The sequence below is a fragment of the Molossus molossus genome, unplaced genomic scaffold (genome assembly GCF_014108415.1).
Source record: "Molossus molossus isolate mMolMol1 unplaced genomic scaffold, mMolMol1.p scaffold_m16_p_6, whole genome shotgun sequence".
NCBI classification, from domain to species: Eukaryota; Metazoa; Chordata; class Mammalia; order Chiroptera; family Molossidae; genus Molossus; species Molossus molossus.
The window spans coordinates 68,069,575-68,095,639 of record NW_023425399.1 but is presented as its reverse complement, the minus strand read 5'-3'; positions in this window follow the sequence as shown (position 1 = coordinate 68,095,639).

Genomic DNA, 26,065 nt, shown 5'->3' with positions numbered 1-26,065 from the left:
GGTGGAGGGTGGGGTGGGGTGGGGGGTGCCAATGGGGTAAAAACGTAAAATATCTGTGACAAAAAAATAAATAAATTAAAAAAATTTCAAAAAAAAAAATTTCAAAAAAAAAAGATCATGGCTCTGAATTCTAGCTCTGTTAACATGCCTAATTGCTCCACATTGATCTCATCTTCAGTGGAGGTCTCTTTCTCTTTCATTTGGCTTCTGTTTCTGTGTTTCACCATTTTGGCTATCACTGTGGGCTTTGGAGCCTGTCAAGTTTTCCCTTGGGTGTTGGTGTTCTGCTCTTTGTGGCTCCCTCTCCTGTGTTTAGATGAGCGAGGGAGGACCCACGTTAAACACCACTGTTAAGTCTTACTTTCCTGGTTAAAGTTGCTAGCCCAGGAAAGGTACTGTTATCCTCTAGCTTTTTGCCTTCAGGCTAGCAGTCGGGGTTACTTGATGAGTTTTGGGTTGTCAGTTGATTGAAAAACTTCCTCAGGTGCTCAGCACAAGGGGATTTCATGAGGGTGGGGCAGATGCTGGTTGTTAATGAGCCTCAATTAGCACTTCAATGGCCCACAGGGTGGGGTTGGATCTCCGAGGGAGGGGCTGCTGCCTCTCCCCAGGGCCCTGGGAAGGAGCAATATGACCACCGTCCTGCGTGGCTGCACTCAGCAAAAGCTCTGAGCGCCGTCCAAATCCCGAGTGTCCCAACACAGTTCCAGTCCAGTCTGCCCTTCCTCTGCCAGAGCCCTAGGTGAGTGGCTGTGGCTGTTTTAGCCTCTGTCCAGGTTCTGGGCTGTGGAGCCCCTTGGGAGTGTAATCCGCGGGCGCTGCTCCCATCGAAGGCCGCTGCCGAGCTGCTGACTGTGGCCTCCCAGCCCCCATCTTGCACCTTCGCAAGCCTACCAGGATGGAGTCAGTGTCCCTGGTTATATGGTCCTCGCAAGCTGCTTTCTGTTGCTTTTTCCCATCAATTTGTCTGTGTTATAGTTGTAATTCCAGTTTGGTTCTAGGAGACGGTCTGTGTAGCTTCCATTCACTCTGCCGCCATTTTAAAATCCTCAGATATATAAATATTTAAAAGTTATAAATCAAGCCATCAAACTGTTAAATAAAATATGTTCTGTGCTCTTACCATGAAAAAATAATGCCTTCACAAGGACCTGGAAGGCCATATCCTAAATTCTAAGAGTCCATGAGGTCCCACTAGGGAATATGGCAGTGTTACGAGAGTCAGCCAACACTCAAACAAGATTCTTTTTCCACCTTGGTGTTATGCTGCACATACTGTACTCCTTGTGTTCTCCTGCAGGACAAGAGAGCTTATAGGCATACGTGGACACTCAGCTGACATATCAGTCTTAGTTTATACTACTGCAAACAGCCACTCCCACCCAATCCCTCAAATCTATGCATAGACATCAATGCATCAAATCCCTTAAGACAATGGATCCTGAAGAGATATTGCATAGGTCCTGGAAGTGAGCTTGGTGCTATCTGGACAGGAAAACCAGGTTCCTGGTTATCCATGGTATAGTCTAGAAAGGAGGGAACAAAAACTATTGATGGAAACACCCTTGGCCCTAGTTAGAGAGGATTATACCTGGTGATGAGCCAGAGTGTGGTCACCTAAACCCAAGACTCAAGGCAGGTACCTCTTGTTTCAGGTCTAAAGATGATGTTAAAATTTGTGTATTTTCTGGCCCTTCCTAGAATTAAAAAAAAAAAAAGACTTGTTCTCAGAAACAATCCCCTTCCTACCTAATCATTTCCTGTAAAAAAAAAAAAAAAAAAAGTGAGTGCTCTTTGTTGCGTGGGTTTTCATTTTTAACATGCAGAAACTACAAAATAAACTTGGCAACAGGCAGCACTTTCCCTTATGTTCTTGTGATATTTCTGGCGTCACTTGGGCGGAGGATGTGACGGAGATCAGCACTTTAGTCAGCATGCCTCATACACAGGGCAGCTCACCATGCCTACCTTCCCAGATTCTCTAAACCTCCCACACAGTTCTGGATACAAGTAAAGATTAAAATCCAAGAAAACCCTTTGACCCCAGAGGGACAATATGAGCTAAGGTATTTCCATCCAGGACTAAAAATTCCATTAGAACTGATTTGTGGCCTTGAGCAATATGTTCTTTAATTTATGCATTTAGCCATTCATTAGGACATGCAATGAGAACCTAATCTGAGCCTGCTACATGGCTAGGCATCATGTACCAAATGTCATCTAAAATCACTTCAAGAGTCTTCCTACAACTGTAAACTGGCATTACTTATCCTGTTTTAAGATAACTTTCTACTAATTACCATGAGTACCATTATTAAGTTATTGCATAATGATACCATCTCACCATTTCTTTTATGGTTTAGAAATGTCCAAATAAACATTTCAGACTCCTTAGCCACAATTTCATTTTATATTATAAAGAGATGTCAAAAATAAATAAATTTCTTCATACAGCTAATGCTCCAAGGTCACATCATTTATTATTCTCCTGGGGAAAAAAAAAACAACAATAGTTAAATATTATCTATTATACTATGGAATGCATATGTGTAATGAGGACTCTTGTGTTGTTTGTTTTGGATTTTGGTATAGTTTAAGAAAAACAGTTTAAAAAGTGAAGAGGTAATAGCCATATCTATTGCCTTCTAATTTATTTTCCAAAATGTTATCAAAAATTGTACCGACCTTTGAATTTTATATTGGGAAAAAGGAGGATGTTTCAAATAGAAAGTAAAGAGGATGAGTCAAATAGCAAGACCTGGTCTTTGTGCCTCAACAATGCCAACATTGATTGGCTGACTTAGACACCAAGTGTCTTTGTTAGGTATAAACTAAGGAAGTGATAGGTATCAGGCTACTTTATCATCAGCTTACTATTCAGAACAATGTTGGGTTATAATTATTTATTCTCCCATAAGGTGAAACATGGGTTAAGTCAACCTGACTTTCTACTCTATATGGCAATTTTGTTTCCCATTTTAAATTAATAGGTCAGGATGCTTATTTCTATTCCAGACTTTGTATGTTTTGATATAGTAAATCTGGCATACTGAAAACAGAAACAAGCCTGAATGTCCCAATTTTCAGACTCTAAATCATGATGACCAAGACTAGCAAAGGTGAGCTTGGACCCTTATGAGTTTTTTTCTGCCCCTATCAAGAGAAGACTCACTGAAAGTCTCAGCAGGAGATTTGCATTGATATTTAAAGTAGGTGAGTTCTAGGCCATTTCCTAACTGCTCAGCCAGGTAATGTACACAGGCTGCCCCTACTGGGACCCTATGATGATCCCACACAGATACATCTCTCTGGAAGGACCTCCCTGAACATTCTGAGGACCTGCCTGCATGAGACCTCTGATTCGAACTTCAGCATCACTATAGAGTTATCAAAAATTGTACTGACCTTTGATTTTTGTATTGTTATTTAGCATATTTTTTTTCAAATGCATTTCTCTTGACAGTAGTATCTAGAATATAAATCCCAAATCAGCATCGCAAATAAGCATACCACATTTATAAGTGCTATAGATGCTTCCTAAATGATTCTGGTCCAACAAAAGGGAGATAGATTGTGGCCAAGTCTCAACAACATGAATTACAATGATAGAGAAGTTGATAGAAGAATGCTAAATATCAGGAAGATATATCACAGTATTAAAAAAGCAACAAGGCAAAGACCTAATTTGTACAGTAGTGTAACTAAATGAACATTGGCACCATTTATTCACCATTTATTATACATAGTCCTGAACGTCCTGCCTTGAGTTTATAGGTACTAGCCTCACCAGAATTTTGGAAGTTCCAAGTTGTTCTAACTATGACAGTGGCAGTCTACTGATGTGAAAACATGCAGAGGATCCAATATCGATTTCCTCCTGAAAGTTGAAGTTGAGAGGGCAGTAGTGCCAACCTGGGACTAAAACCAGCGGTAGTGTCTGTGCATCTTTAAACACTTTGTGAGGTGACTTAATTTTACTCTAAAACTCAAGTGTTCCTACCACTCATAAAAGTGTACAGAAATATCCTTTCAGATTATATTTGGACCTTAAAACATGAGAAAATAGGGTGCCTGGGAAAAGGAAGAAAGAGGTACAGTGGCTGCTATGGTCCCACCCAGACTGTTTCCAGAATAAGAGCCCTCATTCCTCCAGCATTTGGCAGTGTTGACAGACACAGCACTCGGCTGAACTGTCTCCCTATAGGTCATGGCCCATCCCATGGGCAGTTAGCAAGGACTGGCCTGTGCAGGCGTATGAAGGCCCTCCTCCCTCATCTTAATGGGGGACCATCCTAGCTCCAGGTCTCCATAGAGGATCAACTGAGGTCTTTAGAGCAACCACTTCTCAGTGTATGCCCAGACCTGCTTCGATGCTCCCTATACATGTCAAGGGCAAGGGCAAGGGCACTGCCCAGTAAACCTCCTGCATCCTAGAGAACTGACCAGTTCTCTAGAGATAAGGTCTCCATGCCCAGGAGAGGACGTCTTTGCTCTACCATCTCTTTTCAGAAAGGCTGCTATAGCAACAAACCATAGACTCGATGACTAAAGAAAAGACATTTATTTCTTATCATTCTAGAGGCTGGAAGCCAGAGATCAGGGTGGCAGTCTGATCAGTTTCTGGTGAGAGCTCTCTTCCTGGCTTGCCAGACAGCCACCTTCTTACTCTGCCCTCATATAGCCTTTCCCAGGTGAGTGTATGTGGAGAGAGAAAGAAAGCTCTCTAATGTCCCTCCTTGCAAGGGCATTAATTCCATCATAAGGGCCCCACTTTCATGACCTTATTTAAACCTAATTACCTTCCAAAGGTCCCATTTCTAAATGTAAGCTTCAATATATAATTGGGGGGATGGGATAGGAACATTCAGTTCATAACAGATCCTGACTTTTTAGCTTTCAGGTAGAGCTAATTTCCCCTCACTGAGGTTTAGAGTAGCAGTGGTTAAAAGCTACAGCTCTGGAGGTCCACCACATCATGCATGCGTGTGTGTGCATGTGTGTGTGTGTGTGTAATCCTGATTCCGTCATGTTTGAGTAACATTGGCAAGTTATTTAACAATCTGAGTCCAATTTCTGTATCAGTAAAATGAAGATGTAATAATAGTACCTGCTACAAAATATCACTGTGAAGATGTAAAGCAGTAGGCACAGGGCCTGGGCACAGTAAAATATATCAACAAAAGTCTCCCTCATCGCTCTTTCTCCAATGTGAACATTCTGAGGTAGAGACCCAGTGTTTAGATGGCTCTGTGTTTCCACTGCCCAGTTCTATGCCTGATACAGGGTGAGCACTCAGCAATTGTTTGTGAAATTGATTCAGAAAGACCTGGGGAAGCTTAGCAGTAGTGAAGGCTATGAAAGGGATTGTGAATTTTGCTGAATGCCTAGCTAAATAGGCAGTTCATTGTAATAGGCTATTGTCTAGAAGTGACTGAAATATATATTTTTGCTTCTTGATTTTTATAAACTTATACTTCTTTTATTCATAACCCATTTACATTATAGGTTTGTCTGTTTCCTTGGTATGCAAACCCTTTAAAATCTGGGAGCCCTAGAGAACAATGTTGTTCCAACATGGGAAAAGTACAGCAAATTCACTGTGTCTCCAACAACACAAATCATGAAAGTTAATTGGTTTCAATAATATGTTTTAGGTAATTAAATTACAAAGTTCCGTGAGTGCTTATTACAGCAATCACAGCTCAAATGGTAATACCAGGATTTCAAAATGTGATTTGTCATGAGTCCCCTTCCCACATCCACCTCCATCCTCCACTATCTGTTCTACTTTCTGGTTTGAAACCCTCCAAGTTTTAATCTTACTGTCAGACATTTCTATGACTCACATTTCATCATAGTTCAATGTTGTTTTATTATATCTTTTATAACCTCTTTGTCTCTAAAGTCTGGGCCATGGGTGCTCAGACCTCAGAGAGGTCTAAAAGTAGACCTCAGAGAGCTCAATGTCCACTTTGAATATTAAATAGGCAGCAAAATCAATGTAGGTATTCTTAACCTGACATATGAGTATTTGTAATTTGTAAAGAAGACAAAAGTTATGCAAAATCCCCTTACTATTAACATTTTGATATGCATCTTTCTAGATAATATTAGATAAAGGTCATTGGTTTGTAAGCAGAAGCAACCATCTTTGCTTATATAAACATAACACATGACTTAATAGACAGATACTGGAATCATTCAGAGAATCAAAGGACACGCTGAGCAGCCAGAGCTTCAGTAGGAGAAAGGAGAGAATATTGAATCTGTAGGGGCCACTTCAAACCTTGCTCAGTTCCACTAACCACCAGGCTGTGGATTGGCTTTCAGTTTCAGGTTCTGGGATGAAGAGTTTGGTTTGGCTAGAGTGGACCAGATGCTTTTTCCTGGATGAATCAGCTCAGGCCCAAAGACAAGGTCATTGATAATCTTGGAGAAGGCAAGTGACTACCAGGGTTCAGCCCAGTGTATCTAGTAGATCTGGTGCCCCTTCTAGGTGTTCTTAGAACCTGCCCACACTAAGAACTGCAAGGTAAACTGGGGGATGGGAAGCCCAGGGGCTGTTCTCAAATAAAAGAGAAAATGTTGGGAATACAAGGAAGACTATCCAGTATCCACACTTTGTTATATGCATATATAATTCTATAGATGTATTTTCTGACAATTTTCTTAAAGCAAATACTTAAAAGTAGAGTTGCTAGGGCATAGATAAAACATATTTTCAAGACTTTCATAAAACATTCATGTCAGATGCTGGATTTTCTTTGACAAAAAAAAATGGTCCAATGCTTTTTCTGTTACTCAGAAAGAAATGGAATCTTCTCATCTTTGACCATGATTCCCCACACAACCTGGTCACTGACTCCTCTGTGACATCTTTTGTTCCTTCCTCATTTCTTAGTCTTCCTCGAGCCACACCCTTTCCTCCCCAGAACTCTTACCCCTTTTCCTCCCTGGAACTTTCCTCACCCAGAATTCTACATGACTTGCTTATCTACATCTTTGCTGAAATGTAGCTGCTCCAGAACAGCCTTCCTTGCCCACTGCACCTAAAATGGCAGCCTCCACGCTCTATTCCCCTTTCCTTGCTTGTTGTTCTTATTAGTGCTCACCACTAATACCCCTGGCATATGATATTCTCAGGTTACATTTATTTTCTGGACCCCTTTCTAGACTGAAATGATAACTGAACACATGTTGCCAAAGTTGCCTTCAAGAAAGCTATAACCCAGTGGAATACAATGCTGCTATAAGAAAGAAAGATCTCTTACCCTTTGAGACGACATGGAGGGACCTGGCAAGTATTATGCTAAGCAAAGTAAGCCAATCAGAGAAAGACAAAAACCACATGATCTCACTTATTTGTGGAATATAATGAGCAGAATAAGCTGATGAACAAAATAGATGCAGAGACGTGGAAGTAGGGAACAGACTAACAAATCTCAGAGGAAAGGGGGATGAGGGGGACAGGAAGAGATAAACCAAAGAACTTATAACTTATATACATATGTACATAACCAATGGACACAAACAACAGCATGGTGAAGTTTGGGGGGCGGCAGTGGGGAGAGGGAGGTATCAAAGGGGGAAAAGGAGGGACATCTGTAATTTTAAAAAATTAATAAATTTTTAAAAAGCTGTATTCATTTATACTCTAGCTGTGATATATATATATATATACACACACACACACACACACATATATATGTATACACACACATACACACACGACCAATATTTTACATTTAAGCCAGTCTTATAGGCAAAATACCTCTAATTGTTTTTGCTATAGCATTTCTGGCAGAAGTCACCTAGTTCTTGCTGAATGCTTCCAGCCACTGAGGGACTCCCACACCGGCCTGTGAACATCCCTGTGAAATTCTGTTCCAAGTAAATTTGTTCTTTTGCCATGCTCACAGTCAGGATTTACATAGATGTGGTTATTTCGTATAATTAATTGTTATATTGGTGTTAAGGAGAGGGGAAACAAGAAGAAGTAGGTGGGGTTTTAAGAATTTCAGAGCCCACAGAAGGAACTCCATGTTGCTGATGTTCAGATCATAAGTTATATCAGCATTTCTGAGGGAAGGGCTGAGGCTGATTCTGGTAGTGCTAAAACCAAGTGGCTGTTAGAGCCAACTGCTACAAAAAGATTGATGCTGAGAGGAACAGAAAAAAAACAGGAAGGAAGCCCATACATACTCCACTCCTTCCATCTTCCAATTTCCCTGCAGTGCCTTCTAGTGGCAGGACTTAACTCAATGTCAGCTAGCCAGGGTGTCTGGGAAGTAGTTTGCTGAGGCCTAGCCTCAGCAACTCAGAGAAGAGCAGACAAGGTTGATTTTTGGTACTGAGAGATAACAGATAGAAAGTATTACACCCACTATTCTTCCTTCCTTACTTTAATTTTTTCCAGATTAAAAAACAATAATTTATCCATATTCTTTCCCTTACCATGATGGAACCATGCCAGATTATAAACCTTACTATAAAAATCAATCAAAGTGAGAGGGCAATCTGGCCTCAATTCACCAGTGTAAGGCACAGGGTCAATTTTAGACACACGCATTATACCGCACATAAAACATATTAAGGTGCAGAAAACTGGTGTTGCAATCATTTTACTGTGGATTTTCCTCCTTATAATAATATCACCTGTTTCCTTTTGCAGCTCAGCTAGTTGATAAGGTAACTGACTGGCTCAGATGCATTAAAATAGTTTGAAAGCAATCACAGCTTGACTTAAACCCTAAAAAACAAATCTCTCTCTCTTAATCTCTGATAGCTCTACTGTTTTATTCTTCTGCATGGTTTCTTTCTTTAAAAATAAATAAAGCAAAACACAAAGCATTGCTACAAGTACAAGAGGGAAGATATGATACTGTGTCAGCCAGGTGGCTATCTCTGTAAAAGTCTGAGAATGGACACTGAAAGTTAAGCTTCTAGAAATTTGATCTTGGAAATTATTCAACATTTGGCATACAGTCAGTCATCTTAAGTTATATTTCCTTTGAGGCCTTAGTTTGTCCATCCATCACTAGGGCAATTTTTTCCTATAAAAGTCATTTGAAAACCTGGGAGAAAGTAAAGTGAGCCCAAAGTGTTCTTTACCAGTGTGTGTTTAAAATATTCCAGCTGACAAGTAGTGGTAATAAAGTCTGCTTTAGTCACTCTGGTGCTTGTCAATTCCTTCTCTGTTTTTGGTGTGTAATCAAAAAAGCTTAATGCCAAGTGATGGAAAGCATTCCTCCTGCATTAGCACCATCTGTTTCTCTGGCATCTAGTACAGACAGCTGTGTTGCCAGCTTTAAGCTGTTTATTGGAGTGTCACATGGAGAAGTTATTGATGGACTGACTGGATCTCTTGAAATTGGACATTTTTATTTCTCTCTGAAATGTTTATTCAATATCTTGTCATTCTTACAGGATGTTCAACAAGCATTCATTCAATGACTCTACTAACCCCAGACAACAGGGTGGTTTCATAATTATAAATGGGTATCTTGAGAAAAAAATTACACTGGTGTCAACTCTCAAGCAAGCTATAGATGGAATTAGAAAAGGGTCAGAAAAAGAAAAATGAAATGGTCAAATGGAAAGAAGGATCACCCTGTGAGTACATACTGAGGAGCTCTGCCCATAGTATGCAACAGTGGAGGCAGAGAAATATAATTTAAGTTTCTATTATCATGAAGTTTGTGATAAAAGGAGGATACTGGGTTTAAGGTAAGAAAAAAGAATATATAAAAAATAAAATGGAGTCTGTCTTTGCATAATGGTACCAAACCTAATATTTCTGTTATCTAAAATATCCAAAAAAGATGGAGGCTGAATTCTTTTTTTTTTTTTTTACACTCACTCAAGGACATTTTTGCACTTATCTTCAGACGGAGCAGGAGGAAAAAACATCAATGGGAGAGAGACACATTGACTGGCTGCCACCCACACAATCCCAACTGGGACCAGACAAACTGCAACCAAGGTATGTACCCTTGTTGGAAATCAAACCCGGGACTCTCTGGTCTGTGGGCTGACACTCTAACTACTGAGCCAAATCGGCCAGGGCTAGATGCTGAATTCTAAATGACATTATAGATAGATATAGATAGATATAGATATAGATATAGATATATAGATATATAGATATAGATATATAGATATGTTATGCATGTGTGTATATACACATACATAGATGCAACATAATTATATATATAATTAGATAAGAGAAATATAACTTAGAGAAGAAAAACCACAACTATTTAGGCAAACCTCTAATCTCAAAGGTCAACATCAAGAACATCAGAAAGTTCTTCCACAAAATGCCCTCAAGTTCACTGTAACTGGCAGAATATCAGACCAGATGTAACACAGGTACAAAAGATTAGTATTCTTATTTGATTCAACACTTTGCTGAGCAAGGCCCTGTTACCAAGTACTGTTGAAAATAGAGATTAGGTTAATAAGTAAGTTTCCAGTCCTCAAGAAATTTATAATCAATTAGAGATGACCAGCTATAAAGACACACATATGCATTCTATATAAATATATACGCATATACATATGTTTACTATTAAATACTATTATAAAGAATGAACACTAAAAAAAAGGTTACAGACCAAGTCAAATGATTCAGAGAGTCATTATGATTATGGTTCAAAGAAGGTGGCTATCATCCTCAATTGGATTAGAAAATGCTCCTTGGAAGAGGTATTGTCTGAGCTGCATTTTAATGGACTAGTTGAGCTTGATCACCACACTCAAATGAATGAGCATTTTATCACAAAAGATCTATGAGTGAAGTACAAAGGCAGGAAACCAGGAATTATGTCTGGGAATAGTAAAATGTTCAGATTGCCTAGAACTTGAAGTGCTTTGAGGGTGAGTTGTGGTCTCCGACGTAAAATGCCGCTTTGAGCCCAGCTTCTGTGGCTCAGTGGATTGAGCATCATCCCATGCACCAAGAGGTTGCTGATTGAATTCCCAGCCAGGGCACATGCCTGAGTTGTGGGCTCGATCCCCAGTGGGAGGTATGCAGGATGCAGCTGATGTTTCTACCTCTCCTTCTCTCTTCCTTTCTCTCTAAAAAAAATCATTAACTTTTTTTAAAATGCCACTTTAATGTCAGTTCACAAAGGATTTTTGAATGACATTTTGGAGTTTAAAACTTAAATCTTGCCTGGCCAGTGTGGCTCAGTGGTTGAGCGTCGACCCATGCACCAAGAGGTTGCCAGTTCAATTCTTGGTCAGGGCACATGCCCAGGTTGTGGGCTGGATCCCCAGCGGGAGGCATGCAGGAGGCAGCCAATTGATATTTCTATCTCTCTCTTCCTCTCCTTTTCTCTCTCTCTAAAATCAATAAAGAAAATAAAAATTTTTTAACCTTAAATCTCTCAGAAAATAGTGATGCAATCAGATTTGCAAGATAAATTGAGAGAGATTCTAGAGGCAGGAAGGCCAGTCTAGGGACATGATGATAGTCTTCAATTAAAAATTGTTATTGCTGGAAGGGACTCAAGAATCCCTTCTAGTCCATCTGTTTATTTTACAAATTAAAGCTAAAGCCTAGATGAGTACAGTGATTCATCCAAGTTCAGTGAACTAATAATGGTAAATCCAAATTAGAACCTAACTCATGGTTCTATTTCAAAAAAAAAAAAAGGAGATAGCAAGGGCTTCGAATCTTAAAATGAGAAAACAAATGGAAGGAGCCCTGTGACAGTATCAGCGATTGGCCTTGTGCACTATTTGACTATGGGGAATGACAGTGAGAAGTCCAAAGGGAATCAGACATTGTCAGGCCTCTACCTGCATCCCTGTACACTGCTTCCCTAGGGCCCTTGCCTCCACCACCAGACATGTTTGTGCATCCTCTGGCTAGCCCTGCCCCCTGCCTCAATCTACCTGTGCTCTGCCAATCTGCAATTCAAAGGCCCCCCTGGCTCCTACCTCCTGTATTAGTTTTCTATTGCAGTGTAATAGATTGCCATAAATTTAGTGCCTTAAAGCAGCACCTACTTTTTTGGTTCACAGTTCTGAGGGTTTAAGTCGGCATAGATTGACTGGGTTCCCTGCTGCAGGTATCATGAGGCCAGAATTGAGGTGTCAGCCTGGATGAATTCTTATCTGAAAGCTGAGGAAAACTTCACTTTCAAGTTCATTCTTGCTGTTGACAGAATTCAGTCCCTTGAGGTTGCAGGAGTGACTGCCTGTCAGCCAGGGGCCACTCAGCTCCTAGAGGTTACCTGAATCCTTGCCACAAGCCCCTCCATCTTCAGGCCAGCAAAAGTGCCTCAAATTCTTCTCATGCTTTGAATCTCTGACTTCCTCCATCTCTGACCTCTGGACCTTGACTGAAGGGGCTCCTGTGATTGGGTCAGTCTCACCCAGATGATTTTGTTAATTTAATGTAAACTGACTAATATAATCTTGTCAGTAAAATCCATCATGTTTATGTTCCTGGAGATTTTGCAGGATGTGTGCACCAGGGAAGCAGGAAACCTTCTGGAGTATCTTAAAATTTTGAGATACTCACACCCTTTCTACTTACAACAGTTCCTTCTCTCTCAGCCAAGTTTGGAAAATACAATTTAATACAATCCAGACTAAAGTGTGAATATTATAGCTTCTCTCAATAACATGGTCTTCAAAGGCACCCCATTAACTTAAAATGATTTCCTGATGCAATTTTGGGCAGTGTTTTTGGAGGTATTTGAAAACAGGTACATTGGTAGATAGAGCTTATATTAAAGCACGAGTAAAGGTTGACCCTATCATTCACAACACCCCATACTTCAAGGGATGAGAGTTTTCACATCGGAGCAAAGAAAACTAACAGGATTAGTCATCCTGTGTGAAAATTACCAAATCATACTATTTCTCCTCTTTTCTCCATTCTCAGAGGCTTAGCACGCTGTCAGCTCAGCATCCTTTTCAGTAATCAGGGAGTTATCAGAAATTTCTTAAAAAATGTAAACCAGTTACAATTCAATTCTCGTACAGAGAAAATAACAACCAATCAGCCGTCTGTAACATTCAGCATGCTCTCCATAGCAGGAGGACCATGATGTTGCCAGCTACTCTGTATTCAGGCGTCCTTCTCCCAGCAAACATGTCTATAATTAGTACTGGCACATTGTGCCTAATTAGTTACTTCTGTGGCATATGGGCATGAAATGTATGTGTTCCTTAGTCACCCTACTTTACTGTTAAATTGCCTGTAGAGATCTCTGGGGTGGGGGAGAGATGAATAATTAAGCTTATTTCTTTGTCTCTTGTTTTCCATTTCCTTTAGATTCTATTCAGGTGATATAATTATACTGTATCCATGGCAATGCTTATTATCTACATCTATAGGTGAAATCTTTGGGGGCTGCTGGTGAAAATTTTTTTTCTCTTAATCTTGCTTCAATCTGTGAACCATGAATGATGAAGCATTTAAAAGTCACTGGTGCTAATATGGATTTACCCTTTATTTAGTGTGTCACGCTAATGCTCACATTCAATTCCCAACTGCCTTTTCTTTTTTTTTTGTTTGACAGAGAAACGCGTCTACCCTTTATCTACATCACAGTTTTGTTCTAATGAACTGCTCACTTATAATGAATATCCAGACTGTGTAATGCTACTAAAATGGTTGTGATATTTTTAGGCAAGTTATAAATAAGAGTTTGAAATTTTAATAATAATTTCCGCAATTCACGTCAAACCTGAATAATTTCAAAGTACTAAAGCATTTAATAAAAGTAACTGTTCTGATATCTTACAGTATAATCTTACAGATTTAAACTTTGTGCCCTATTTTAACTACTTTGATTTCAGTGCTGCACCATTGGTGAGCAAACAGCAAAAGATTTGAGTCAGAAGATGTGTTTGAACTTGAACCCCAGACTTTCCAACAATGGTGCTGTTACCAAGTTACTGATCTTGTACCAGTCTTGGTTTTTTTATTTGAAAAATTAGAACAATAATAACCTTAAGGGATTCTTGTGAAGATTGGAGATAATTGGCATGTAATAAGTGACCAATAAATGGTGTTGGCATTGTTGCTATTGGAATAATCATTATATGATGCTTTCTGGAAAGGCAGACTCTTAGGTCATGCCCCAGAATTTCTGAATCAGAATCTGCAGTTTCACAAGATCCTCAGCTGATCTATGCACATATTAAAGTTTGAGAAGCATTAGTGCTGAGGAAAGCAAACTGATTGAACATGGACATTTCATTCTAACTAATTTCATGTTTTATAGGCTATTTTTTAATGATGATTTAAAACTATATCCTTTTAAAATTGTATGCATGTGTCCATAAAGTTTAATTGATAGAGTCCCTCTTCTTTCCAGTCTCAGGCTGATAGAAAAATAAAATACAATAACATATCTAGAGAAGCCTTAAAGGTCCTATAATCCAAACTTTATTTATACAAATTATGGTACCCAGGCTCGGGCAGTGGATGAATTAATGGCATATCTGGCATCCCACTCTTCCTATTTTCTTGTGTGAAAGCGCCATAAGCCTACCTGTTTAATTAGCTAAAGTACTCATTATTAACAATCATTCCCATCATTTCAACTCTAAAAAACATAGTACACTATATAATAGTAGCAGGGAGCAAAAATATAGGGTATAAATATGAAGTAGAGAAATTGATAGAATGCTTAAGAGCTTAGACTTAGGCGTCAGGGTCAAATCCTGGTTCTGTATCCAATACTTTATTCTCAACTCTCAGAGCCTTGGTTTCCTCATCTGTGAAATGGAGCTGATAAAACATGTTTTGTAAAGTTATGAAGAAAATCTGAGACCATATGTAAAGATTAGCATGGAGCACTGCACATAATAATAGCTCAATAAACAATGTCAGTATTATGTGTTTGCATTATTATTTGGTCTGGTTGATGAACTCACTGATAAGTAGGGAAGAAAATATGAGCATGGGTAACTTACTCAGTGTCCTAAATGGAAACAGACATTATATTGGTTATTTTAACAGGGTAAGTTTGCAAAAAGGAAAAAAAAAAAATGTTAACTAGATAGGTAAAACAGAAAAGGCCAGAAGAGAATACCAGAGTGTCTCAGAATTAGTAGCTGCAGAAAACAGGACCAGGGCTGTGAGTAAGAGCGAAAAAGATAAAATTTTTAAGATTTAGAAACTCGGAAGAGGAGGCCTGTGAAACCAGAAGTCAGACCTCTGAGACAAAAATGATGTTTGACTGGTGGGCATCATGAGACTGGTCTGCAAATTTGAGGAAAACTGCCAACTGAATTACCTGCTGCACTAGGACAGAGCTTCTACTGCCTGTGGCTACAGGAAATAGGAAGCTAGGAGGACACAGCAATCTCTTCTGCCTCCAGCCTTTCTGTCTGCTGCTGTCATTCTCTTACACAACTAAAGGAGCAGCTAGCAACGTAGCACTGTGGCTCGCAGAGATGCTTTCAGCATCCCAGAGTCCTGAAGGACGGATTTGGAGGTGAGAGGCAATAGCTTTCTAAGCGACACTACAGGTTGCTGTAATACAAAATCCAGTGGTAACAGCCATATGAGAGTTTCCATTCTGAGGGATCTGGAAGACCAGAGGAGGAAAATAATTAGTTTTGGCTGGGGACAAGGTAGTCCATGACTTATGCCCCAAAGAGGAGATAAGGATTTCCTCTCTTAACTTTCTTTTTTCTCTCTTTCCCTTTCCCAACTCTATTATAAGAAATATGATCAAATGAGGAACTGGGAACTTGTACATTATTACTCCAGGCTTCCACAAACTTGGCGGATAAATGATTCCCTGAAGCAACAGGAAGAAGGAACCATGATATACCCAATCTTTACAAAGCAGTTCTTTCACATTTTTGTCTGGGGTTTGCCTCTGACTGCTTAGGTTTTTTGGAAGGTTCTTGTGATTATGTCTCTGAGCAGAACAATGTGGCCCCCGGTAGATCAACAGTAAGCATGAACTGCACAGGATGGATGGTACTGCCTGGGATGTGCAATCACCCTTGGCTATAGCCTCCTACCACAGGGTGGAGAGTTCTTATTTTACATGCTGCTGAGTTGGGCCATAGGTCCACAAATCAAATGCCAGGGGCTTAACTTTGAAAAGATAACACCTCTTCTAATTCACAGATGGAACTCAACAGAATGGCATTAATGCCTTTACCTTCAAAAATAAAAAATAAAAATAAAGAGGGGGGGGAGAGAGAGAGAGAGAGAAATATAGAGAGAGATCCTTCACAGAAGGGACTCTGAGAAAAAAAATCCATTAGGATGTCAACAGGGACCAAGGAAAATTGGTTTGCAGCATCAAAGGTCAGGAAAGGGTAGAAGTCATAATTAAGTATGTTTACATTTTCCCCATTCTAGGCTAAATGCCACCAATCTTCTGTGTTATGTATTTTATTTCTATCAAAACAAAAACTAAGAGGCAAATTATCTATTTATTTTCCATATTATAAAGGTCCTGTGGACTCTTGGTCCTTTGGAATTTTTTAATTTTTTTATTTGAGGTTCTAGTCACATTAAACAAGTGTGTTAAGCTCCTGAGATACTTTTTCTTTCTTTTTCTAGAATAGGTGCTATGCAGTACTCTTCTTAAGAGATCAAATAGACTTTATAAACAAAATACCAAATTCCAAGTTATTTGAACTGAGATCCCATTTATATCTCTTTGCTAAAAAGATACCAGCAATATACATGACTAGTACATGATGCAGTATATCAGTTTACTGGAGCAGCCTTAAAAAAAATACCACAGCCTTAAAAAAAATACCACAGGTTCTGTGACTTAAACAACAGGAATCTATTTTTTTTTTTTTTTTTTTTACAGTTCTGCAGGCTGCAAGGGCAAGATCAAGGTGCCAGCGGAGTTCGTTTCTGAGGAAGCCTCCTTCCTTGGCTTGATGAGAGCTGCCTTCTGGCTGCGTTCTCACATGGCCTTTTCTCTGTATGTGCCCATCCCTGGTGTTTCTTCCTCTCCACGTAAAGACACCAGTCATATTGATTAGGGCCCATCTTAATGGCCTCACTTAAACTTAATTACCTCTTAAAGGCCATAGTTCCAGATATGGTTATATTCTAAGGTACTGGGAGTAGACACTTCAACAGAAGAATTTGGAGTTACACAATTCATCCCATAATATGTAGTGATAAGTGTAAGTATGTCCACATACAAATGTATAAATTCCTACTAGTCTAAAATACCAGATTTCTATATCATCCAGTACTTATAAAGTTAAAATGTTAGGAGAGACCAGAACTCATAGGTCCATTTTGCTGCCTATCAAAAAACATTCTTTACCAATTAGCTACCCACTATAAATAAGTGCTGCAGTTTCCATAGCTATAGAAATGGTCAGTACTTCAAAGGAACCTATATCTTCAACTGAACAAAACCAACTGAATAGAAATTTATTTAATGCAATCTCCAAATGAAATAGCCATATTTATAATTATCAAAACAAAAATAGAGTTCTATGTCTTTGTCCCAAAGGAAATTATACTTAAAGAGATATCAACACCCATTAAACCCATAGTAGTCCTGAGAAATTAGGGAAAAAAATAAAATGATTTATTGATTGGGGTTATTTTCTTTAATTATTCTCAATCATGAAGTTTTATTTTTTTGAGTAAAATTCTGAATCAAGTCTTGTGGGAATATAAAAGTTGGCAATATGGTAATAACGTATGATCTTTAATGCACTTTGTAAAGGAAGCAACCTGTAAAAATTGATATTTATAGCATTTTCATTTATGATCCCAATTGACTAGTCACATTTCTTTTTTTTAAATATATTTTTATTGATTTTTAGAAAGAGAGGGAGAAAGAGATAGAAATATCGATGTGAGAGACAACCATCGATTGGCCGCCTCCTACATACCCCCTACTGGGGATCAACATGGGCATGTGCCCTGACCAGGAATCAAACCGGTGACCTCTTGGTGCATAGAATGACAATCTGCTGAGCCACGCTGGCTGGACTAGTCACTCATTTCTTAATACAAGAATAAAAAATAAAATCTTCACATAACTTTATCCTATCTCAAATGCTCTAGATATAAAATATTTAAGAAAAATAATTCTAGAGAAATATTTTTTCCCCTGGTCAGTAGTTTCACTCATTTTTCTTGATGAAACCCCTTGACAAGATATAATAAGCTCCAATGCTCAAATGCACTTGCAATGAGGTTTGCATTGAAGTTTAGCTATGTTCCCACAACAAGGCCATAGGTGACAATAGTCATATGAGGTTCTTAAGGGGACATTTTAAAAATTGTATTATGTAATTGTTTGTACAGGAGACTTTCATGAAATTGAGACTCCTATCACAGTTTGAGTTACATAATTATTCCACTGACTACAGGTTTTAAAAAGAGTTCCCTTATCGCTGTGTAGCTGCGGTTTCACGCTGCTACCTTGCTGCAGAGGTGGAGAACTATGTACAGACTCTGTTCTTCCCACCTTGTGATTTAAAAATAAACCTCTAAAGAAATTGAACATAAAAGCATTACCTCAACATTTCATTAATAATTTCAATGCAAAAAAAGAAATATGAAATCACCTACAAGGAAAGTGTTGTGTTCTTGAGTTTCCATTATGTTTGTATACTGGTTCTTAATTTAGAACGGAAAGATATAGATTATCAAAGTGGTATTCAAAAAATAAATAATAAGTTAACTTTTGTTGAAAGTTTCTGGAATGTACCTATTTTCAAAAACAAAAGACCAGAAAATATCGCTTGATGTGATCTAAATGCGTATATTGTAATTTTGCAACTAATGCTATAATGAAACTATTGTTCTTTATTTTTATTCATATTATAATAGAATATTAATATATATTAGTATATATTTTATTAATGACAACATTTTTATTTGAGACTTATAAATCACATATAAAGTAAATGGAAGCCCTGGCCGGTTTGGCTCAGTGGTTAGAGCGTCGGCCTGCGGTCCGGAGAGACCAGGGTTCGGTTCCCGCTAAGGGCATGTACCTCAGTTGCAGTTTGTCCCTGGCCCTGGTTGGTCGTGAGGGTGGCAGCCACTCGATGTGTCCCTTTCACTTCGATGTTTCTCTCTGTCTTCCTCTCTCTCCCTCCCACTCTATCTGAACAAAAAAATGGAAAAATGTCCTCGGGTGAGGATAAAAATAAATAAATAAATAAATAAATAAATAAAGTAAATGGAATATGAATATAAATATAAAAAGTGAAGGAATGAATCAGAGCAATTTCTCAGAAGAAGACTGGAGTTACTAAATAATGACAACAATTATTTATATGGAAATACTCTCTTGATAAAAGTTGTTCCTCAACCTTCTTAACTTTTTCCAGGCTCAATTTCAGCACTCAACATATAAACTGAGGAAAAAAAAAAAAAAAAATTCAGTAAAAGGTATTAAAAAATACTATTGAAAATGTTGTCACAATGCCCTGGCCGGTTTGGCTCAGTGGTTAGAGCATCCGCCTGCAGTCCGGAAAATGTTGTCACAATGAATATTTTATACCATGTGGATATTGCTTAAACAAATTATCTATGCTTCTTGTTCACATGGTTATCCATCAGCATTAAAAGGAATGAGATTAAAAAACATGGTTTGGTTCATTTAAAACTAACTCAGCCTTGTCCTAGAGGCAAAGGAGTGTAGGACATGCTGAGAACTTTAAGTGGAATCTCAAGTCAAATGAAGGCAGAAAGAAACCCACACAGCAAGTCTCAGTTTCATTTGTAGTCTGTTTAACTGAATGAGGGTGAGAGGACAGAAGCAAATCGTTTCTTTTATTCCATATAAACTGGAGACAACCAAACCCACAGGTCAACACACATTAGCTGGCAGTCAGCTCTGGTTTGGGGTCCTTCAGAAAGAATCTCAGGGCTACAGGACAACAGTGCAAAAAGCTAAGACCTGGGTACTACCAGTCCACATGCCTGACGGAGGCCTGGCCTTGGGAGTACCACTTCACAGGTTCTATATTCATGATAGCTTCCTACTATACCTGTTACTTATTAATAATAAATCAATAAGGAAGCACACAGCAATGATGAACCAAGCAATAGAAAGACACAGAAAGGAAACAAATGACCATCAGTTTGGTCAAATATTTAATCTTAGAAAAATCTCAATTTTAACACAATTATATCTTTAGCATTTTGTTATGCTGACAAATATTTTTAGTAATAATAAGGTCTCTGCAGTGTGGCATATTTGGTTGGAGCACTGTCCCATACATGGAAGTGTGGTGGATTTGATTTTCTGTCAGGGCACATATCTAGGTTGCAGGTTTGATCCCTGGTCAGGGCATGTGCAGGACAATCAATGTTTCATTCTCAAATCAATATTTCTCTCTCTCTTTCTCCCTATCCTTTTCTCTCTCTCTAAAATCAATAAAAGCATTCTTTCAGGTGAGGATTTAAAATAATAATTGACAAGTTGGTGCGGTTCAGTGGTTCAGCGTCAGCCCATGCACTATGAGGTTGCTGGTTCGATTCCTAGTCAGGACACATGCCCAGGTTGTGGGCCCAATCCCTAGTGGGGAGCATGCAGTAGGCAGCCAATTGGTGTTCTCTCCCATCGATGTTTCTATCTCTTCCTCTTCCTTCCTCTCTCTCTAAAATCAATAAAGAAAAAAAATTTAAATAATAAGCAATGTTAAAAAAAATCTAAGTACATATTTTTCTCTCATATAATACTGATGTCCTAAGGTACAACCACCTTGAAATGCAATGTGGCAATATGTTTCAAGGGACTTAATAATACTCACCATCATTGTGCCAGCAATTCTGCCTTGAAGATTGCAGAGTAAGCAAAAAAGTAAAGAATTATGCATACACATGATCCTCACGGAATCATTCACAGTAGCAAAGAAATGGGAGCAACTTACATGTCCTATAGGAAGCCCATTGCTAACAAAAGTTGTGAGGTTCTGTTTCTGCTTAGGATGTAGACATTTTAATTCATAACTTCCCTGAGTTTATCAGAGACTTGAATTTGCAAGCTAAACAAATAAATCAAATTCTAAAGTATGGCAAACCCCACCCAGGGTGTTGGGACACATGATCAGGTTGACCATTGAAAGCACAAGCAGAAGAGATGGGTGGCTATCTTACAAGTAAGCAAAGAAAATGCAGCTGAATCTTAAACTATTTTTAAAGGCCAAGTATGGGCTAACATGACAGTTCAACACACCTGAGAGCCTGTGACATGAAGTAGTCTTCAGCTAATGGTGGGTGCTTATGAAAATGGAAGTGGAGTAGAAGAAAAAGAGAGCTCCTCTCAGTGGGGCACATGAAATCTTGCTCAATTCCCAGACCTCTCCTTCATAGGAAGCAAAAGCCTGAAGCCACAGGAGAAGAGGTGGGAAATATTACCCTTCACGGGTCCCAGGCAAAGTTCTACTGCTTCCGAGGGAATGGTATAAGAAAAACTCCTGCCTCTGGCGAAACAGCAGGAAGATTTCTCATTCCCAGGATCCTGCACCTGTACAAATGAGGAAGGTTTTGGGTTAAAGCACAGGGAGCTCTCTCCCACCTAAGACTCTCACAGATATAAAGCAGAGCTTGGTTGCAGTGGGGTGAAGGAAATAAGAACTGAGAAAGCCCCCCCCCCCACACACACACGTTTTGCTGTACAGGGCCTGCCTAAAACTGGAGCTGGACCAGAAAAACCAAGGATGCCTCCGCCAGGACCATGAGCTGAGTACTGAATAACAAGCCACTCCTGAAGAAGGGCAGGAGTGTGGCGAGAGATCTCCTTGGATATGCGGGGACCACTGAAAGCTGAGGATGGAACAGGAACCTAAAAAAATCTGCCCACATTCCAGATGGAGGAATTTGAATTCTGGGATGCACTGAAGATAACTATAACAACAGAAAAACCAAAATCCAGCTCACCTGATGGACAAAACAAAAAAGAAATAAAAGCTGTGCACATTTCCACTTCTGTTCTATACAAATTGCCTAGCTTTCAATAAAAAAATTTAAGACAGAAAAGAAAATTAAGCCACTGACAATAGAAAAAGCAATAAATTACAGTCCCTATTATGCAGTATGACAAATGATATTTAGAATATAAAAATATTTTCATGACATGAGCATTATCTTAGGAAATAAGTTCAGATACATATCTCCTCATACTCACATAAATAAATAAATAGAATACATTCTGGAAACATTATAACAATAAGGTGCTTGTACTCAGGTAGTAAGATTATCTTTTGTTAAACGTGTTTTTCTTTGTATTTTTGTAGTCCAGATTTAAGGCATTTTTGTCACAAATTTTATATAATAATAATAAGCTCTCTCCAATAAACATGTATGGATGTAAAAGACATTTTCTTCATAATATTCTGTTGTCTAAAAGGAGCTTGGACTGCTTGACTATCAGGAAGGCTACAAGTACCAGACTGCTCAGTAAAAAAAGAGAACACCTGCAACTGAAAGGCTGTGCAAAAAATATACCCCAAACCATGATTCTTAATCTCTTAAGTAATAGTAATGTTGCTGTAACAATCAACATTATCATTTAGATTTAATGTATGATATGGACACTACATAAATTAGCTCATTTAATATTCATAACTTCATGAAATAAAGAAAACTGACATCCAAACTCTGAATATATTTAAAACATCAGCAGCTATCAAACCCAATTAATATTAAATAATAATGACTGTAAAAATAGTTGTCATTTACTAATCACCTGCTATATTCTAGACTCTGTTGTGTTTTAGATATGGTTTCAAAACAACTTCTTAACCGAGGCTCAGGAGTTCAATCAACTTGCCTAAGGTCATACAGCTAGTAAGAGAAGGTGCCCAGATTCAAACAGAGAGCCATCATGCTTCAAATGTACAGACTCTCAACCCCTGTGCTTTATAGACATCACATTGAAGGTCTTGAATCAGAGCATTCTGCCAAGTTCCTGTTCATAACATAACCTGCAGTATATTATAAGATAATCCTATGTGTGTAATTGCTTTGGATTCTGGTTTGCTGAATCTTCCTTGCTAGCTGGTTCTGTTCTATTCCTATGCAGGCCAGGACAGCCTCATGACTTGGCAGAGAGGGAGTTTCTCTAAGCTTCCAGACTACCAATCAATTTGTCCTGTGTGTGCTAGCACTTTCAGAAGGAGCCCATGTGTCTGGTTCCTAATCAGCCTGTTTCCAGGCCTAGTGCACTAGGTTTTAGCTTTTTCTGGACATGCAGGCAGTTATTCACTTTTTGTTGTTGTAAGAATATTTAATATATATCTACCCTTTTACCAAATTTTAAATTGTAAAATAGAGTATTAATAACTATAGGCACAATGTTGTATTGAAAATCTTTAGAACTTAATTCAACTTGCATGGCAGAAACTATAACTATTGAATAGAAGTGCCGCATTTCCCCCTCCCTCCAGCTCCTGGCCACTGCTGTACCAATCTGCTATTTTTGATGCCATAGATGATAGATAGATAGATAGATGATAGATAGATAGATAGATAGATAGATAGATAGATAGATAGATAGATAGATATAGATAGATACTAATTACAGAAATTTGGCTCATGCAGTTATCAAGGTTGAGAAGTACATAACTTGCCACCTGTAATCTATAAAACCAGGGAAGCCAGTGATATAGACCAGTCTAATTTTAAAGACCTGAGAACCAGAGGGCTGCTGGTGTAAGTCTTGAAGTCTAAAGGCCTGAGATCCAGGAGCTCCTATGTCCAGGGACAAGAATAAATGGCAATCCCAGTCAAGAAAAGACTGAATTTACCCTTTCTTCATATTTTTGTTTCATTCTAGCCCTAAAAGGATTGGATGATGTCCCCCCACATTGGTGGGGGTAGATGTCTTTACTCAGCTTACTGAATTAGATGCTAATCTCTTCCCCAAACACCTGGAAATAATGTTTACAAGATATTGGAACATTCCTTAGCCCAATCAAGTTGACATAAAATTAACCATTGCATCATGTAAATGAAATCCTGAAGTGTTTGTCTTTTTGTGACTAGCTTATTTCAATTAGCATGATGTCCTCTGCATATTGTGGAATGCATATATACATTTTTCTTATCCATCCATCTATTAATGAACATTTAGGTTGTTTCTACATCGTAACTGTTATACAGAATGCTGCAATAAACATGGAAGTGCAAATATCTTTTAAAGATTCTGCTTTCAACTCTTCTGGAGAAATATCCAGAAATAGGATTGGTGGGTCATATGGTAGTTCTATTTTTAATATTTTGAGGGACCTCCATACTGTTTCCCATAGTGAATGCATCTCTTTGCATTCCGAAGGTAACAGAGTCGGGAAAGGGACATGTTGGCTACTTACTACTGTTGGTGAGTCTTAATTATAGAGTAAATCTTTCCTAAATTAGAATCAAAACATGACATGTTCATAATTAGTTTCATTTTAGGTTTAGTCAAGTGCCACTAAGTCGATCTTTCCTGTGTGTCTTGCTGGAGAAGTTGGTTGTCACTTCCCACCTCTTACAATTAATTCTCCCTAGATGGTGTGAAGAATGATCTCAAGCCTGTTGATCATGAAGAAGCCACTATTCTGAGCCTGTAAACCATATCAGAAAACCAAGCCATCTGGTGAGAATCCATGAAGTAATTCTTGAAGTAAAATTGCTGTATTTTCCTGTATTTGAAATAATTATTTTTCTCTCAGTGTACTTAAAGAAAAGTTCCAAATTCTCCACATCCTCTCCAATTCTTATTATATATATTTTTTAATACTAGCTACCATAACAGATATAATTTGATGTTTCATTATTGTTTCACTTTTCATTTCCCTTATGATAAGTTAAATTGGGAATTTTTTATATGTCTGTTGGTCATTTGTATGTCTTCTTTGGAACAATGTTTATTCAAGAACGTAGTCCATTATATATTTTCTTGTCTTTATTAAAGAAAGTTTTGCCCAGCTGGCATGGCTCAGTGGATTGAGCATCTGTCCCATGGACTGAGAGGTCCCAGTTTGATTCCCGGTCAGGGTACATGCCTGGGTTTCGGGTTCAATACCCAGCTGGGGGCATGCAGGAGGCAGCTGATTGATGTTTCTCACATCGATGTTTCTATCTCTCTCTTCCTTCCTCTATCTCTAAAAAATAAATAAAAATGTATTTTTTTTTAAAAAAAGAAAGTTTTATTGAGCCAAAAGTGCTAGCCAAAAAGAAGACGTTGTTGCAACATGAAGTCCAAACCACTAACAGCATTGCCTCGAAGAAAAGACACACATTTCTGTAGTACTGGAGTTTCTTTGCCCATTTTAACATCAAGTTATTATTATTATTGATATTGAACTGTAGAAGTTTTAAAATATATTTTGTATATTTAACCCCTTATCAGGTACATGGTTTGTAAGTTATTTTCTACCATTCCATAAGTTGCCTTTCACTCTATTGATTTTCCTTGCCATGCAGAAGATTTTAGTTTGGTGTAGTCCCACTTGTTTATTTTTTCTTTTGTTGCCTGTGCTTTTGGTATCATAGCCAAGATATCATTGCCAATACCATTGTCAAGAAAGTATCCCTTTCACTTTTCCATCCACTTCTTATTCCAAAATAATGCCTCTCTTTTTCCTGTTGATATTCCTTTATTGTTAAAGGAGACATGGCAGTAAATATGTGTATTCAATCTGCCCTGCTCTGCTGAAAGTCCTATGTTTGTTTTGAATTTCACGTATATCTGGATTCACAGAAGGCCAACTATTACACTTCAATTGCATGATGTTTGTGATAATAATAATATAAAGAGCTATTATTGTTGAGCTCTACTTTGTGCTAGGTACTACCTTAAGAACTTTGCATTCATTATCTTATTTAAGCTCCAAAACAACCCTAAGAGATTGGTACAACTACTATCCCCATTTTACAGTTAAGTAAACTAAGGCTTAGAGGTTAGACATCTGTCTAGTGTCATAAATATTTTAACTGTGAGATTTTCCACTGCAACACAGTGAGAATTGAAATCCAGTTTCTTTTATTTCAGAGCCTACACCTTACCCTCAATAATATAAGGCTTTTTGCCAATAATCTTAGTAAAATGTGGTTTTCCTGGTAACTTATACTGTATATTTGTCAACAGAG